This window comes from Solanum stenotomum, chromosome 7, assembly GCF_019186545.1.
Source record: "Solanum stenotomum isolate F172 chromosome 7, ASM1918654v1, whole genome shotgun sequence".
Lineage (NCBI taxonomy): Eukaryota > Viridiplantae > Streptophyta > Magnoliopsida > Solanales > Solanaceae > Solanum > Solanum stenotomum.
In genome coordinates this window covers 44441496-44458596 of record NC_064288.1, presented here as the reverse complement: position 1 = coordinate 44458596, position 17101 = coordinate 44441496, and the positions used below count along the sequence as shown (strand labels likewise).

At 37.1% G+C, this 17101-nt stretch overlaps 1 protein-coding gene across 1 annotated transcript in view; it reads left to right on the top strand.

Moving 5' to 3' along the window:
* Window positions 1-17101, top strand: part of LOC125871211 (CASP-like protein 4B1) — a 120995-nt gene that overhangs the window by 48958 nt on the left and 54936 nt on the right. The window lies entirely within an intron of this gene.

The window sequence follows — 17101 nt, the reverse complement described above, 5'->3', positions numbered from 1 at the left end:
TGTGTCTCAGGGATTTTGGGCATAGGCTGCGGGGGTACTTATGCATTTTCCCCTTTATTTAACTTAATATTTGTATCATGCATGCTCAGTACATTCCAAGTACTGACGCATATCTTGCGCTACATCCTTTTATGATGTAGGTTCAGGTACTCATCATCCAGATCACGCTTAGATCGATTCTCGATCCACATCCAGCAACTTCAGTGGTGAGTCCTCATATTCCGAGGACAACAAACATGTTTTCATTTTTGTCTTTGCTTTCAGTTTTCACTTTTGTTAAAGTTAGCTGGGGGGCATGTCCAACAACTCAACTCAGTTAGAGGCTTTTTAGACATAGTAGAAGATTCAGCTTGAGTTGTTTCAGTTATCACTAAAATCTTAGTATCCTTCATTCAGACTAGTTGGGTTTTGTCCATACATTAGATATTTATTGATTTAGCTTCCGTATTAGTTCATCTTTTACTTGTTTTACTGGAGCTTTTATGGACAGGTTCTTCTCGAGAGAGTTGAGGGAGGCTAAAGCTCAGGAGTTTATGAACTTGAGGTTGGGTACAATGTCAGTCCAAGAATACAGACTAAAGTTCACTCAACTCTACAGGTATGCTCCACACATGGTTGCCAATCCGAGGGCACAAATGAGCAAGTTTTTATTTGGGATTTTCGATATGGTGAAGACTGAGTGTAGGAATGCTATGCTTTAGGGGATATGGACATCTCCAGGCTAATGACTCACGCTCAGCAAGTTGAGGGAGATAAGCTTAGGGAAATGGCTAAGGACAATAAATAGGCTAGAACAGGAAACTATGAATACTTTCAACATAAGTCAGGCGATGGAAATCACTCACAGTTTCAGCAGAAATCTACAGCCCCAACACCTTCATTAGCTAGTGCTCTATCTCCCAGGTTTCGATAGGATCAGAAATGTAGGGCATCAGGCTCTATGTCTCAGGGGAGTACTTCAGGTAACATGACTTTCCCAACTTGTCCAGAGTGTGGTAAAAACCAAACGAGCAAGTGTTTTGCAGGCAGGCAAGGGTGTTTTGGGTGTGGTCAGTCTGGCCATAGGTTGAAGGATTGCCCTTATTCCAGGTAGGGGCAATGAGGTAACAATAATAGGGCTCAGTCTGCAGCGCCAACAAGTAGCCCAACTCAACAGGGTGTTTCATCTTGTACAGGTGGCGGTCAGCGCCATAACAGGTTGTATGCTCTCCAAGCTCGCCAGGACCAGGAAGATTCTCCTGATGTGGTCACTGGTACATTACGAGTCTTTCATTTAGATGTTTATGCGTTGTTAGATCCAGGGGCTATGCTGTATTTTGTAACTCCCTTCATAGCAGTAAACTTTGGTGTCAGTCTAGAACCTCTCTCAGAACCCTTCTCAGTCTCTACCCAAGGTTGTGACCCAGTTATAGCTAAACGGATATACAAAAATTGCCACGTCATAGTTTTCCAGAAAGTCACTTCAGCAGACCTTGTAGAGTTAGAAATGGTAGATTTTGATATCATTCTAGACATGGATTGGTTACATTCCTGTTTTGCCCCAGTTGATTGTAGAACTAGGATCGTTTGATTTCAGTTCCCAAACGAGCCAGTCTTAGAATGAAAAGGTAGTAGCTTAGTGCCTACAGGTCGATTTATCTCTTACCTTAAGGCCAAGAAGATGATCTCTAAAAGGTATATATATCATCTTATTCGGGTTAAGGAGTCAAACTCCAAAACTCCAACTATTGAGTCAGTCCCAGTAGTAAATGAGTTTCCAGAAGTGTTCCCAGAAGATCTTTTCGGAGTTCCTTCCGAAAGGGAAATCGACTTCGGAATAGATCTCCTTTTAGATACCCAACCTATTTCGATTCCTCCTTAAAGAATGGCTTTAGACGAGCTTAAGGAATTGAAAGACCAGTTGAAAGACCTTCTAGATAAGGCTTTATCACACCCAATATCTCTCCATGGGGTGCTCCAGTATTGTTCGTGAAAAAGAAAGACGGTTCTATCAGAATGTGCATTGACTATCGTCTGTTGAACAAAGTCACATTCAAGAGCAAGTATCTCATCCCCAGAATTGATGACTTGTTCGACCAACTTCAGGGTGCTAGTTTCTTTTCTAAGATAGACCTCAGATCCGCCTATCATCAGCTTAGAGTCAGATAAAGTGACATTTTGAAGACAACCTTTAGGACTCGGTATGGTCATTATGAATTTGTAGTTATGTCTTTTGGACTAACAAATTCTCTTGCAGCTTTCATGAACTTAATGAACAGGGTGTTCAAACATTATTTGGACTTGTTTGTTATTGTATTTAGTGATGATATCCTCATTTATTCTCGGAGGAGGAGCTTGCGACTCATATGAGAGTTGTTATGCAAACTCTCGAAGATTGCCAGCTATTCGCTAAGTTCAGCAAATGTGAATTTTGGTTACAGTCTATCGCTTTCCTTGGTCATGTGGTATCTAGCGAAGGGATCCGAGTGGATTCTCAGAAAATTGAGGTCGTAAAACACTGCCCAGACTATCACGATCCAAGCCTATACCCCAGACGCGATATGGCGTACAAGACTCTGTAGAGCCCCATAACATTCATAACATTCGAGATAAGGAAAATGGTACGAAATTAAAACTTTTCTTTAAATCCATACAATAGAAAAACATCATTTCAAACAACGGAAGTCTAGTAGTCTCACATGGCCATCTAAAATCAATCTTTGAATCAAAAGTAGGGTCACGACCCTTTACAATAGAAGTCTAAAAAGAGTCTAGACATGAAACATCAAAAATACTTGTCCTCGGATCCATGAGGACATACCACAAGCCTTGGAAGAACTCAATCCAAGCTACAACTAGAGAGAATCAACTCAAATGCCGAAACCTACACTTTGTAGAAAATAGAAGAAATATGGGTTAGCACATTTAATGTACTAAGTATGATAGTCATGCAAAAACCATGCTCAAAACGAACAATTTGGTTGAAAACCATGCATATGCCAGTTTTGATAAAACTTTATGAACATAAGTATAAGAGGCATAAAGTATAATCAACATACACACCATTTCATCACTTTAGAACATAATGAACATAAAAGCCATTTCATCACATTAAAACATTCACCTTAAGTAACCCCAAGCTATACTTTGTGCAATGTATATATAGCGTCCCATACCACCATCCACACTAAGTACCACATTAAGGCCACCAAAAGTGAACTTACCATTCTTCATTTTCATCTTTAGACAATACTCATACATAAGGAACATAAACATTTCATACGTCATGACAAGGAAAGTAACTTATAATATAATCCAAGTAAAGCATGCATCATATCATTTCAGCATATAAGTCAACATTCTTCATTAGCTTCATTAAGAGCACATTCATTCATTAGTCATTAAGACATTAGAGAACTCACTATGGCCCCCTCAAAGCCTACTCGTGCAATGTATGAATGGCATCCCATACTACCACCCACATTTCATAGAACCTCTTGAGTAACCATTGTGCACATCTCACATGATGGGAATAAACATTAACTAACATAGACCATGGGAGCAAACCATGGAATCCGGTGTCATATGACCCCACACCAAACAAAGGTGTCATACTTGCCTAAGGTAGAACTAGGTACATTTTAGCTTAGGTGGATCCACTAGCTAATATCATATGTGGGCACATAGTTATGGGATTGGAAAATGTTCATTAGAACTCTAACCTAAGTTGGGATAGTTTCCATCTTACCATAACTACTCGGTGCGTAGCATACATTCACATAGAGTAGTTTATTCACATTAACAATATTGTACTTGAGAGAAGGCCACCAACATTAGGTCTACCGATCCAATGTACATTACACATGAAAGGGCCACCACCATTAGGTCTACCGATCCAATGTACATTACATATGAAAGTACCACCACCATTAGGTCTACCGAATCAAGGTACATTACATGGATAGCTCATTGAATCCTCAAGAAAGGTTAACACCATTAGGTCTACCAATTCAAGGTTCATTATTTCACAGAAGAAAGGGCCACCACCATTAGGTCTACCGATTCAAGGTTTATCATCACATTAGTTTCTAGACTCATCATGAAGGGCCACCACCATTAGGTCTACCGGTTCAATACATAGCCTAGAATACTTCATCATTTATTTATGAAAGGGCTACCGACATTAGGTCTACCGATTCCAATTAAATCAATACACATTCAATACACAAGAGGAGGATGCCTAAGACTACCAATTCAAGATACCACAATCACATTACTTTCATTTATACAAGAAGAGGATGCCTAAGCCTACCAATTCAAGATATAACATTACATTGAAGAATCCTTTCACATTCCATCATAATCATTCATGAGTGTCAAATTGAGAAATATACTTTCAATAATAACAAAATTACATTCTAAACATGATCATAATACTTTCATTGGAACCACATGCATATACTTCACATCATAATCATACATAAATCCTTCATGAAATTGCCTTTCAAGGCTATGAATCAATCTCAACCCAAACATCTAGAATACTACATTAGATAAGGGAATTAACATGATTCAATAACTAATTCAATAACTAATTCAATATAGACATAAACAATTCAACATACTTTCATGATCAATCAATTCCCAATCACAATTCACAAATTAGGATTTGGGGGGAAACCATGGGTTCATAGGAGAAATTCACCGTAATTCATAATTAATTCAACAATCCATTCATAATTCATCATATACATAAACCTTTGAAAACGTTTTGGAATTGAACCCATGCATAGATTGAAAACCCTAGCTTTTGGGGGGATTTTTAAAACTTGAGATCATCTTTTGAAGGGGCTCCTTGAATGAAACTTAACCAAGGACGAAAACTACCATACATTGTGTCACGTCCCAAATCCCATTAAGACGGACATGCACCCGATACCCTTTAGGCCTGAGAGAACCAACATGTAACTTGTGCTTACTATGCATATAACTATGACAATCTTGTGACAAGTTCACATAGGATGCAGCAATACAGACCATCATAAGTAGACCCAAAACTTATATACAAAACTTGGTAGTTGAGGCCACAACTTGTTAAGACGCAACTGAACCATAAACATAAGTCTACAAAGCCTCTAAAAGATAGAAAACCTTAGAGTAGGTCGGTACAGACCCCTCCTTACTCTTAACTACGATACAATACCCAAAAATGAATCTACCAAAGACTCAATAAAGCTTCGAATCAATCTGGAACTCACCAAAAGTAGCTGAGTGTCGTGTGCTCCTACCGAGGAGGTCTACTAGCTAAGTACATGTGCCTGCAGCATGAAATGCAGCGTCCTCTGTAAGGGACGTCAGTGCGAGAAAATGTACCGAATATGTAAGGCAATAACATATATAAAATAAGAGTTCGAATGAAACCAAGTATCAATATATGTGTGCATAAATTAGAACAGAAGAACACTTTTGTTAACTCTTGTGGGATCATGTATGTTACATTCTTGTCTTTACCTTTCTTTGTGTTATGATCTCTATAAGACATGTGATACGAATGACTAGCAGATCAGTGGTAGAAGAGGATGACCCATGCTAGGCATTTTAACCCCTGGGATGCGGTCCTCATAATTACATAAATTGGGATCGGCTCATGCTAGGATTACGCCCATGAGCTGCCACCTTTCTATACCAATCGGGATCGGCCCATGCTAGGATTTCGCCCCTGAGCTGCCACCCTTAATTATACAGATTTCTTTTCTTAGATTCTTTAAACTTTGAGATTGTTGTTTTGGTGGTCATAATCATTTTTGATATTTGGAACTATGGACAAGTAGTAAAAGACATAAAGATAATACTTCAAGGCAGTAACAATGACATAAGGAGCTATGTAACATCAATGCATTACTTGTGAGCTTAAATGACACAATTGACTTCAACTGACTAAGAGGAGGATTCACCAAACTTGCTTTTGCAAATACCATTTCTTTACCAGCACATAGGAGGATAATTACACAAGTATAAAGTACTAAACATATAATGAAGTAATTCTATACACTAAGGAGAGGGGGAAAATATTGTTAGCTATTTGGAGATCATATGCTGCCACTATGTTTCCTTTACTAGGAATAGAACTTAGGAAATTCACTTATTGATATTAATCTCAAGTATCAAATTTCATGTTGAAGAATATTGAATCGAATAGCCTTACATACCTTATCTTCTGATCAATACAACTATCACGATTTAGCCTCCCCTTTCAGGTTTTAATCTACAATATAAGTCATGATAAATTTAAATTAGCAGTTATCACACCGTGAGCCTCGTAAAACAGTAGCTAACTTTGACGAATAATGAGCCCATACAGCCCTTAAAATAATGTGTATCACCACACCCTCCTTATCTGCCCAATAGATACATTATATATCCTTTTCCAAGATTACCCAAACTGCACCAACAACAATACACATAAAACAGCCTCAAGTATTCTTTATCATACAACAAATTATTGAACTCACCACCCTCTTGAGTTCTTTATGATAGCACACCCATAATTCCTCACTCAAACTCATACATAAGGAGGAAGAAAATGGAGCAGTCACCTTACCTCAATTTCTGCAACTTCTCCTTATAACTTGAATTCTTCTAGAACTTCAACTTTCCTTCACACTTAAACCAAAGAAGAAGAGAAAAGTATCTTAATAACCAAGGAAGTGAGTAGTAGCTTCTGGAAATATTATGCCTTTATACCTATACTTGAGCATGAATAACATGTTTTCCTAATCATCCATGGGAGAATTAAGCTAAATCCATAAGTGTTTTCACTTACCTTGTCTTGCAGAGATGAGGGTTTCTTCAAGAACCATAGAAGAACTTTAAGGCTGTTGTTTAATCCTTAAGATAAAAGAGAGAGAAAGAGTTGGAGCTAATCCTCAATAATGTGTGTTAAAATGAGTGAGAATAGCAGCCAATATATCTTTATATTAAGCTTTCTTCACCTTTATGAATATCCACTAGAAAGCTTCATTTTCAGCCACTAATTAGTCAAGTAGGTGATGCACCTGCTTATGTATATCAAGCAGCTCAAAAGGTCAAACTAGGTGATACACCTACTAGCTTTCACTTGGGCTTAAATATATTGGTCCTTGGCTGATTTGGTTGTTGGGCTTTAATTTCATTTTGTTTTATTTAACATAGTTTGGGCCTCAAGTGAGTCCATTAGCATAGGCCCAAATCTGATTCATAAACCTTGGCCTTTTTAACTAGATCCATATAGCTCAAGTAGGTGATGCACCTACTTGTCACCTACTAGCTTAGTTAAGTCAAGCAAGCAGCTCACCTATTTTATTCCATTCTCTAATTATTAATCTCTTTTTCTTTAACTTAGCACTTAACTTTCAACTTTAAGCTCAATTACCACCTTTTCGTCTCAAGTTTAAATACTTTCGTTGGAGTTATAACTTGCAATACACATGTTGCAATGTGCAAGGCATCACATCATCTTTCGAGCTAGTTTAAACCAGCGCTAATCATATAAGAAACATGGTCCCTCACCTATACTATAAGGCTATGTCAAGTATCACAAGAATAAAATAAACATATGCATAATACGGGCTGTTACACATTGTGGGAATAAACTCCATGAAAATTGAGTGAGGAAGGTGAGATCTTGAGCTTGAAAGCTTGAATCCTTCTTCTCCAATGGTGGTTTTCTAGAGAGAGAATATTTGAGGATGAGAGATTTCTAATTTGAGGGCTTTGGAATAATGAATTGAGAAAGGAGTTCTAATACCTTTAAAAGCCTTAAAATACTTTAATTAATCATTAAGCCTTAAAAGGAATTTACTAAGTTCTCCCTCCACTTGGCCGAATCTTGACAGTAAAACAGTGGTAACCTACGAAACCTCACCCACGGACCTTGTGTGGGTCCATGAGCCGTACTGGCACTTCGTGGTTTGGTACTGGAACATGTCATATTGGTTACGGATGGGTTCCACGGGGCGTGGATGGACCTATGGGGCGTAGGTCCCATCCATAGGTCATATTATTTTTGACAGGTTTTGGTATTTTGGCAGCTTTGAGGGTTAGAATTTAGGGTCCCCCTCAAGGACCCTTGGTTGGTCCTTGGGGGGTCGTACCTTGATATTTAACCCCTAAACTCCTCAACCTAAGCTCAGGAAGACATTTTACATCTTCAAACCCCACAACAACTCAAAAACAAACTCGTTAGGCTTTAGTTTCACTTACTAGTTTTCCGGGTCGTTACACAGACCCAGCTCTCCAATAGATATCACAAGTTTCTTGGGTTTGCTCGGTTATATTATGAGATTTGTTGAAGGATTTTCATCCATAGCTTCCCCATTGACCAAGTTGACTCAGAAGAAGGTCAAATTTCAGTGGTCAGATGAATGTGAGAGAAACTTCTCAGAATTAAAGACTAGGTTGACTATAACTCATGTCTTGACTCTACCAGATGGTTCAGATGGTTATGTGATTTATTGTGATGCATCCAGGGTCGGCTTAGGTTGTGTGTTGATGTAGTGAGGTAAGGTCATAGATTATACTTTAGACAGCTTAAGGTCCATGAGAAGAACTACCTGACTTATAACCTCGAACTTGCAGCCGTAGTATTTTCTCTAAAGATTTGGAGACACTACTTGTATGGTGTTCATGTTGATGTGTTCATAGATTATAAGAGCCTCCAGTATGTGTTCACCCAGAAAAAATTGAATCTTCGTCAAAGGAAATGGATTGAGTTCCTCAAGGACTATGACATAAATATGCTTTACCATCCTGGTAAGGCCAATGTAGTGCCTGATGCTCTCAACAGACTGTCTATGAGTAGTGTAGCACATGTTGAGGAAGAAAAGAAAGAGCTAGCCAAAAATGTTCACCGGCTTGCTCGCTTAGGAGTTTGCCTTACGGACACATCAGAAGAGGGTGTGATAGTTTGAAATGGGTCAGAATCTTCATTAATAGCGTAGATTAAGGAACAACAAGATAGTGATCCTATATTACTTATGTTGAAATGTCCAGTTCATCAGCAGAAAGTTAAGGTTTTCTCCCTAGGGGGAGATGGTGTGCGTTGTTACCAGGGTCGCTTATGAGTTCCTAATGTGGTTGAGTTGAGGAAGCAGATTATTACAGAAGATATTCCATTCATCCAGGTTCCACTACGATGTATTGTGATCTACGAGAAGTATTTTGGTGGAACGACATGAAGAGAGACATCACAGATTTTGATGGCCAAGTACCATCACCTCTTTCCTTTCGATTTCATTTCAGTTTGAGGTAATAGTTCCTCTCTAGTCTCTTAGTTTACTCTTGCAAAAATTCAGTCTTAGTAGCTTGTTCCCTTAGTTATTCTTGTATTTCAACATATTTTCATGTTCTTTGAACTCAATTCAGTTAGATATCAGTTTTTAGAAGTAAGCTAGTAAGGATTTCATCCCCTTCCCCCAAACTAAGCTTGTATAAACTTCATTCGAGGACGAAGTTTCCCAAGAGAGAGATATTGTAACACCTCAGAAACTTAACAGACTGAACAACAGGAAATTTGGTGAACCATAAAGAGGTTCACAGACCATGAAAGGAACCACGGTCCGTCGAACTACTCGTGGTTCACACCCAGCCAACGTGGTGGACTACGGACCCCCCACAGGTCGTGGATCCCCACACGAGTCATGGAATGGCTTGTAGAAGTGAGACAGAGCCACTAGGGGTCAAGTGTGGAACCACGGAGCCCTCCACAGGCCGTGATCCCATCGACGAGTAGTGGGTTGGTCCGTCGACCTGACCCAACAGACCCCAGCCCCAAGGGAAGAACCATGATGACCTTCATGGCCCGTGGTCCTTCACACGGCTCGTGATGTGGACCGTGGATGAGAGTACCAAGAAACAGACGCACTGGACAAGAACCACGACCCACTTGACGGGTCGTGGTCTCTATAACGGTCCATCAATGGACCTTATGGGTGGCCCTTGCCATCTTTAAGTCAGAGTTATTTTGGTATTTTTCCCTGTGTTGGACATTTAAACTACGTTATTTAACACCTAAACTACGTCGTTTTACTTAGTTTAAGCCTAATATTTTAGTCAATACTACCCAGAACACTCATTCATCAAAACTTAAAGCAAAAAAGAGAAGAAAGAGACGTCAGTTTCCCAAGAACAAGTAGAGGTGTTCTTCAAGTTTCAGCTGAAAGATTTCTCCTTGAATTTTGTCACCAGGTATGTGGGATTTCACTAGTGGGTTCCTTTCATCCACTAGGTCCCTAGAATTCAGTCAGCTTCTTGATTCTACTTATCTAATTTAGACCTAAGGTTTCTAAGATCTTGGAGATTCGTTGTGATTTAGCTGTTGTAGAATCTTTAATCGAAATATCATGTTTTCTTGGGAACATTGTTTAATTCCTTGTATGAAACTCAGAACACTAGTTTGTGTAAATTCTCTTAATTCATGAATTACAGTTGCTAGGTCAGTTAAACAAATAATCATGCTCCACATTTTGAATGTCACATTATCAATATATAAATGTTGTATTCTCAGATTTGCATGTCAGTATTTTGAGCTATTTAGTGTTTCAGTTACATTTCAGTCATATACATATTCAGTTAGAAGTAGATTAGAACCGAGTTGGGCTAGGGTTCAGCGTACCCTCATAGTCCCAGAACTACGTGCCCCTGTAGGATTATAAGTCCACTCTATTGGGCATCAGATTTAGTGATCACTCCATTCATGCCTTATACCCTTGGGAAGGTATATTGGATTCTCTCGATAGGTAGTATACATCGGGCTTCACGTTTAGCTCACGTGGTTTATGTTAGTGAATAGTAGCTCCCATAGTCATGCTCTTAATGCATTTGACCAGGTTTTCAACATTCATATCAATTTATAGTTCAGCATGTTATCTTCATGATTAGCTCTTGGTCATTGCATTCAGTTTAGTTCTTTTCAATTATGCTTCAGTACATATCTATATCTTGTTTTAGATTATATCATTGCTCGGTTATACATTGTTCAGCTTATATAATTATCCAGTCTATATTGTTGCTCAAATTCTATACTTTATTCAGCTTAATATATGTATCATGCATGCTCAATACATTCCAAGTACTGACGCATACCCTGCACTACATCCTTTTATGATGTAGATTCGGGTACTTAGCATGCAGCTCACGCTTAGATCGATTCTCGATCCGCATCCAACAACTTCAATGGTGAGTCATCATATTTTGAGGACAACGACATGCTTTAATTTTAGTCTTTGCTTTCAGTTTTCACTTTTGTTAGAGTTAACTGGAGGATGTCCCAGCAACTCAACTCAGTTAGAGGCTTTTCAGACATAGTAGTAGATTCAACTTGAGTTGTTTTAGTTATCACTAAAATCTTAGTATCTTTACATTCATACTAGTTGGGTTTCGTCCCCACATCAAATATTTATTGATTTAGCTTCCGCATTTGTTCATGTTTTACTTAGTTATTATCAGTATGCTTATGATATGCCAGACTCAAGGTTAGCTTGGGGTCAATCGTGATCCTAGGTCCCGTGTTATGTCAAGGGGGTAGCCTCAGGGCGTGACATTATGTTTTTGTTTTCTTTTCATTATTACGTAATTGACACATTTCACATTGTAGATAGTAAATAAAACGCCCCTTCTTGATATGTGATTTTTCTTTCTGTGTTTTTTTTTAAGAAAAAATTGAAATTATTATCTATCTTTTTTGGTTAAGAAGAACTATAAAGCTCCATTTTAATGGAGTTTCAATTCGATCACTAGTATAGTGATTTTGAATCTGATGATGATATGATTCTAGAAATGATGAGGGTTAGAGTTTATTAAATGATAAAATAAAATAGTAATGGCTTCATTGGAGATTGATCCGCGACAGCAAGCAAGATGAAAGGGGTCTCCCGGTGGGTGAGGAGCAATTTAACAAGATTAAATTGGGGAAGAAGAATAAAAGAGGAGAGAAAAAGAGAAAACTAAAAAAAGAGAAGAAAAGAATAAGGTTCAAATAAAAAAATATATAACTACCCCATCAAACTTATACCTTTTTTGAAATAGACATTTTAAGTTTGTGAGTGTCCTATTATCCTAGGAAACAATTTAAATCCACAATAAATACACCCTTTTGATCCATTTTCACAATATCCGTATTATCACAAAATGTAGGTGCGTGAAGGGGTATTTATACAACTTCAAACCAATGTAAAAATATCACGTGATACTCTAAATTTGAATAGTGCATGTTTTTGAACTTTACTCTTCTTCTTTTTTCAATTCTCTTTCTCTCTCCTTTTTTGTTCTCCTTCCCCAATTTCATCCCCTTAATTTGCTCCTCACCCATTGGGAGACCCCTTTCATCTTACTTGCCGACGTAGATCAATCTCCAATGAAGTCATTACTATTTTATTTTATTTTATTTTATCATTTAATAAACTTTAACCCTCACCATTTCTAAAATCATATCATTATCAAATTCAAAATCAATGTACTAATGATGAGATTGAAACTCCACTAAAATGAAGCTTTCAATTTTTTCTAAAGAAAAATCACATATCAAGAAGGGGTGTTGCTTGATTATCTACAATGGGAAATGTGTCAATATGAAAAGGAAAAAAAATATAAAGTGCATAATCTTGAAAAAAGAAGAAGGAGGGAAAGACATTCACATTAGCGCATAAAAATGATAGGAGAAAATAGTGAGAAGCACAAATGGTTGAACATTGATATGATGGTCTTTTGTTTTATCAATGAAAAATTCGTTGTCGATGAGAATAACTATCAATTTCGGCCAAGCACCGGAGTCAAAAGTCTCAGATTTATAGGCCAATCCATAGGGGTAATTGAAAAGGTAAACTAAGATGAATAAAGTCAAAAGAAAAAGTAATGTAATATAAATGAGATTAAAAAAATAATTAATAAAAAATAAATTGGGGAGTGGGAGGCACGCGAATGTCTGAGAACATAGATGGTGTTAAAATGATATACTTATTATGGATGTAAATGATTTCGTGGGGTAATTGGACTCCTGCAAACTTTAGGTATTTAAAAAAAGGTATAAATTCAATGAAGTAATTATGTATTTTCTCATAAAAACATAAAGAATGCCTCAAACACATCATACATGCGAAAGATAAATTCAAAATACCACAAAAATATAGTGATATGGCCCAAGAGTACCTATTTAGAAGTAAATACAACGAGAGAGATTGACACCATCAATCTAGAAAAAGAAGAAAACAAGAATCAAAGAAGCAGAGTCAGAGTTTGGTGTTATAAATCGACTAGCAACTCACCCAAAAGCTTCAAATGACATCTCATATCATCCATTGTATCCTACTTGTGCTTGCAACCAACCGGCACATTAAAGTGCAACAAGTGTAGAGTGAGTACAAAAACACATGTACTCCACAACATTGTTGATCAGTTGGTTAATGACCATTTCACCAAGTTTTTATGATTAGACCATCGATAACAAAATAAAATAAATCTACTTAATCAATAAATTTTCAGAAATCAACAGCTAAACAAACAATTTCTTATATTAGGTCATAAGAATTAATCCACAAATGCCATCCTGATTCTTCTAAGAATCCAAATAATATGTTCAACATCTCAATAAGATAAAATAGAATTTTAAAGTCATCTAACATAATTCAATTTGTTGCAGGTGTACGACAAAGTAAACCATAATATAATGGAAATGTAACTGTAAATGTAATTGAAAATGAAAATGAAGAGATATGAAATATGTATTATGCAATTGAATGAAAATAGAAACATATGATCTGCACAGATATAAATATCTTTACAATCAATTGATTACCTTAAGTATATGAATAATAAGAAGTGATGAGTCTCAAACAATTCATTAACTCATACATAAGCTATAAAGATCAATTAATAAGTTCCCAACACATACTGATATTATAAATCAATCAGAGAGTCGATTAAAATTTCATCTTTTACTCGTATCATGATATTGGTACACCCATAAATGCTTATCAACTCACTTATACGATAACCCATATTGCCCATTTCCCATTTATTAATTAATTATCAACACAAATACTTCAAAAGAGTCTACAAAGTCTCAACTTGTCTTAAATTCAAAGTCAAATGATCAAATAATGACCTCACCTTTCCTCAAAGACTTTGAATGATCACAATCTGTTGAATTATGCAATGCATATTGTCATGCCCCGAGCCTACATCCTGGACATGGCTAGCACTCGATAATCATTGCTGGCCCCAAGCGAACCCGTGGCCGAGCTTACTACTCAGTGTAAGATTTTACTCAACATTTAAGACAACTCAAGCGATAACTTTATAAATCAAACTTAGAATGTATAAAGGAAAACAATCAACTGGCCAAAAAGGTAACTCAAGACTTATAATCAAAACAACTGAAATGAATATGACTAATGAACTAGTAATATCTAACTGTCTATGAAGCCTTTAATACTTATGAGGGATGTCAAGACAAGACACCTGATCATCCTAACAACTTAAATAACCAAAGCAATGAAAAGGGATCCTCCGGAAAGCAAAGAGGCTCACCAAATGACTCTAAAATGCTCAACTGGATCAACGAAACGTTGTATGTTGATCCTGGTTACCTATATTTGCATCATAAAAGATTCACGCCAATGGCATCAATACATTGAATGTACGAGCATGCGAGGGGAAAACTAAACATGACATAAGCTTGAACTAAAATTTGAAAGAAACACTTACCTCAGCCTTACTCAACTCATTGATACTCAACTCATATGGATAAATAAACAACAGTAGAGATATCGTTTATATAAAGCATTTAAAACAATAGATAACATCTCAAAATATTGAAAATACCATAATATCTCAGTTGTATAGAAGAATACAAAAATAAACTCTATTTGAGACCGACAACCATCACTATGAGCTATGTGATGATACAACGTCTCGTCCACGTTGCCAGAACTGTCATATAACTTGCCGGAATATAGAACACCTTAACTAAGTGGATCCACTAGTTTATGCTAAAAAGCATTAAGGAATCATCAAAAAGTATGACCTTTTCTACTCATGTTGGCTACATGGTTTATGGAGACTTGAGTTATTATGAACTCGTCCCCATATCGGTGCTCAATACTACTCCCAAAACATACTTAGATCATATATTTAAAAACATGACTCTTTCTATGATTTGAGATAATTACTCAAAAACTAGCTCAAAGGCTCTCTTGAAAATCGATGTTTCATCTCTTGCTTAAATGTTAAAACATTTACTGTTTTTGGAATATTTAGTTCCCATATAATCTTTTAAATAAAAAGAACTTTGCTCTTACTCTTACTCAACTCAATGCTCAAGTCTTAAAACAAGTTTAAAAATATTTGTAAAAGACTTTTGAAATGACTCTAAGAATACTCTAGACTTGGCTCTTAACTTTCCTTGAATTTGAATTTATGGATTCAAGGTTATGATTCATGTTTAAGGATGATTTCTAGATGTTTAGAAGTCATTCACAATAGTTAGAATCAATAGGAAGTGTTAGTACACTTTCAAAGGACTCAAACGGGCAAAACGATGAAAAATGGGTAGGGGCAGCGTCCCAGGCGCACTGCTAGCGCGGGGCGCCAGCCCAAAAGTTCAGAGACTGGTTTTGAGCGCACTTCTGGTGCGCCTCCCCGGCCTTTGTGGCACATCTGGGGTGCGCTGTGCCAGCCTCTCCCCAGTTGACCCCGGCGAATTTTTCAACTAGTTTTCTGATCTTAATTCAATTAAATTCGATCCTTTTACTCAATTTCTCTTTAGATTCAGATACCCAAAACATGTACACAAGAACCTAACTCAACAACTCTAATAATCGACATAATTATCTCAAGTAACTCATCAATTTCAGCCCAATTCAAGAACGAAAGCAAATTCAAGAACACACATCAAGAACATCAAACTTTCAATCTTTTTAGGATGAATTCACACTGAAAAAAACATGTTTGGCACGTGGGTGAATGAACCCAATGCTATGTGTACTCACAAACCTCTTAGGGATCAACCCTTGGCGAAATCCGCCACCAAAATCTCAAGAACTTGACGAATCTTGACCTCTTCTTCTCCTTTCTCCTCTTGAGTTCTTTTCTCTAAAACCCTAGCGTGAAATTTTTGAGTGCGCAAACTGAACCCATTTCAGTTTGGACCCTACTTAATTACCAAAAATGAAATAACTTAATTGGGTAATGAAAAGACCAAAATACCCTCTTTTAAATCTGGGTAACTTTTCTTATCTAGACAACCCAACTTCAAATGGGCATATCTCCCTCATACAAGCTTGAAAATTAGCAAACTCGGTGGCGTTGGAAAGAGGATTTTAAGACCTTTCATTTGATATCTTATTTTCCACCTAAGCCTTCATGTACTGAAAGTTATGGTCGTTTGAAGTTTACGCAAAACTCACACTTAACATAATTTTGCCAAATTTCAGATTTTCATACTTTCAGAAAATGGTTCTTTCTAATTCTAGCTCTTTCAAATAGCGATGTGTTACACATACGAGCATATATGTCTTTAGATACTCATATGATATATTTTATCCCAAATCCAAAAGGTCAAAATTGTAGTTCAGTCACAAAATTAGCTTACCCATAGACCATAGGTCTCAAATTCAAAAATCTCATAAAAAACTGAGTCCAAATCGATCTTTAAAATCAAAGAAATATGGTTTTTATATCTCAAGCCAAAATTCCCAATTTCTCCCACCAAACACAAATTATAAAGGCAAATAATTGATGGAATAGAGGAAAAGCACCAAACCAAAGAATCATACTCCTTTTTGAAAACGAACAGATAGCTACTAAGTCGGGGTTGGGGTCGAGTCATGAGGTTGGGCTTTAGGGTCATTTCAAGTCTTGAGGTTGGGGTTGGGTTCGAGTTTTGAGTTAGGGTCAAGTCCCAAGATAAGGTCTCGAGGTTGGGTCTCAAGATCTTAGACTAATCTTGAGGTTAGATTAGGGTCATGTCTTGAGACATAATCAATGGCTGGTCAAGGTTAGGGTTGAGTCTTAGTATCGAGGTTAGGTCTCGATTTAAGAGTCGGGGTCAGGCCTCAAGGTTGGCTCATGAGTAAGCCGTTAAGTTTGG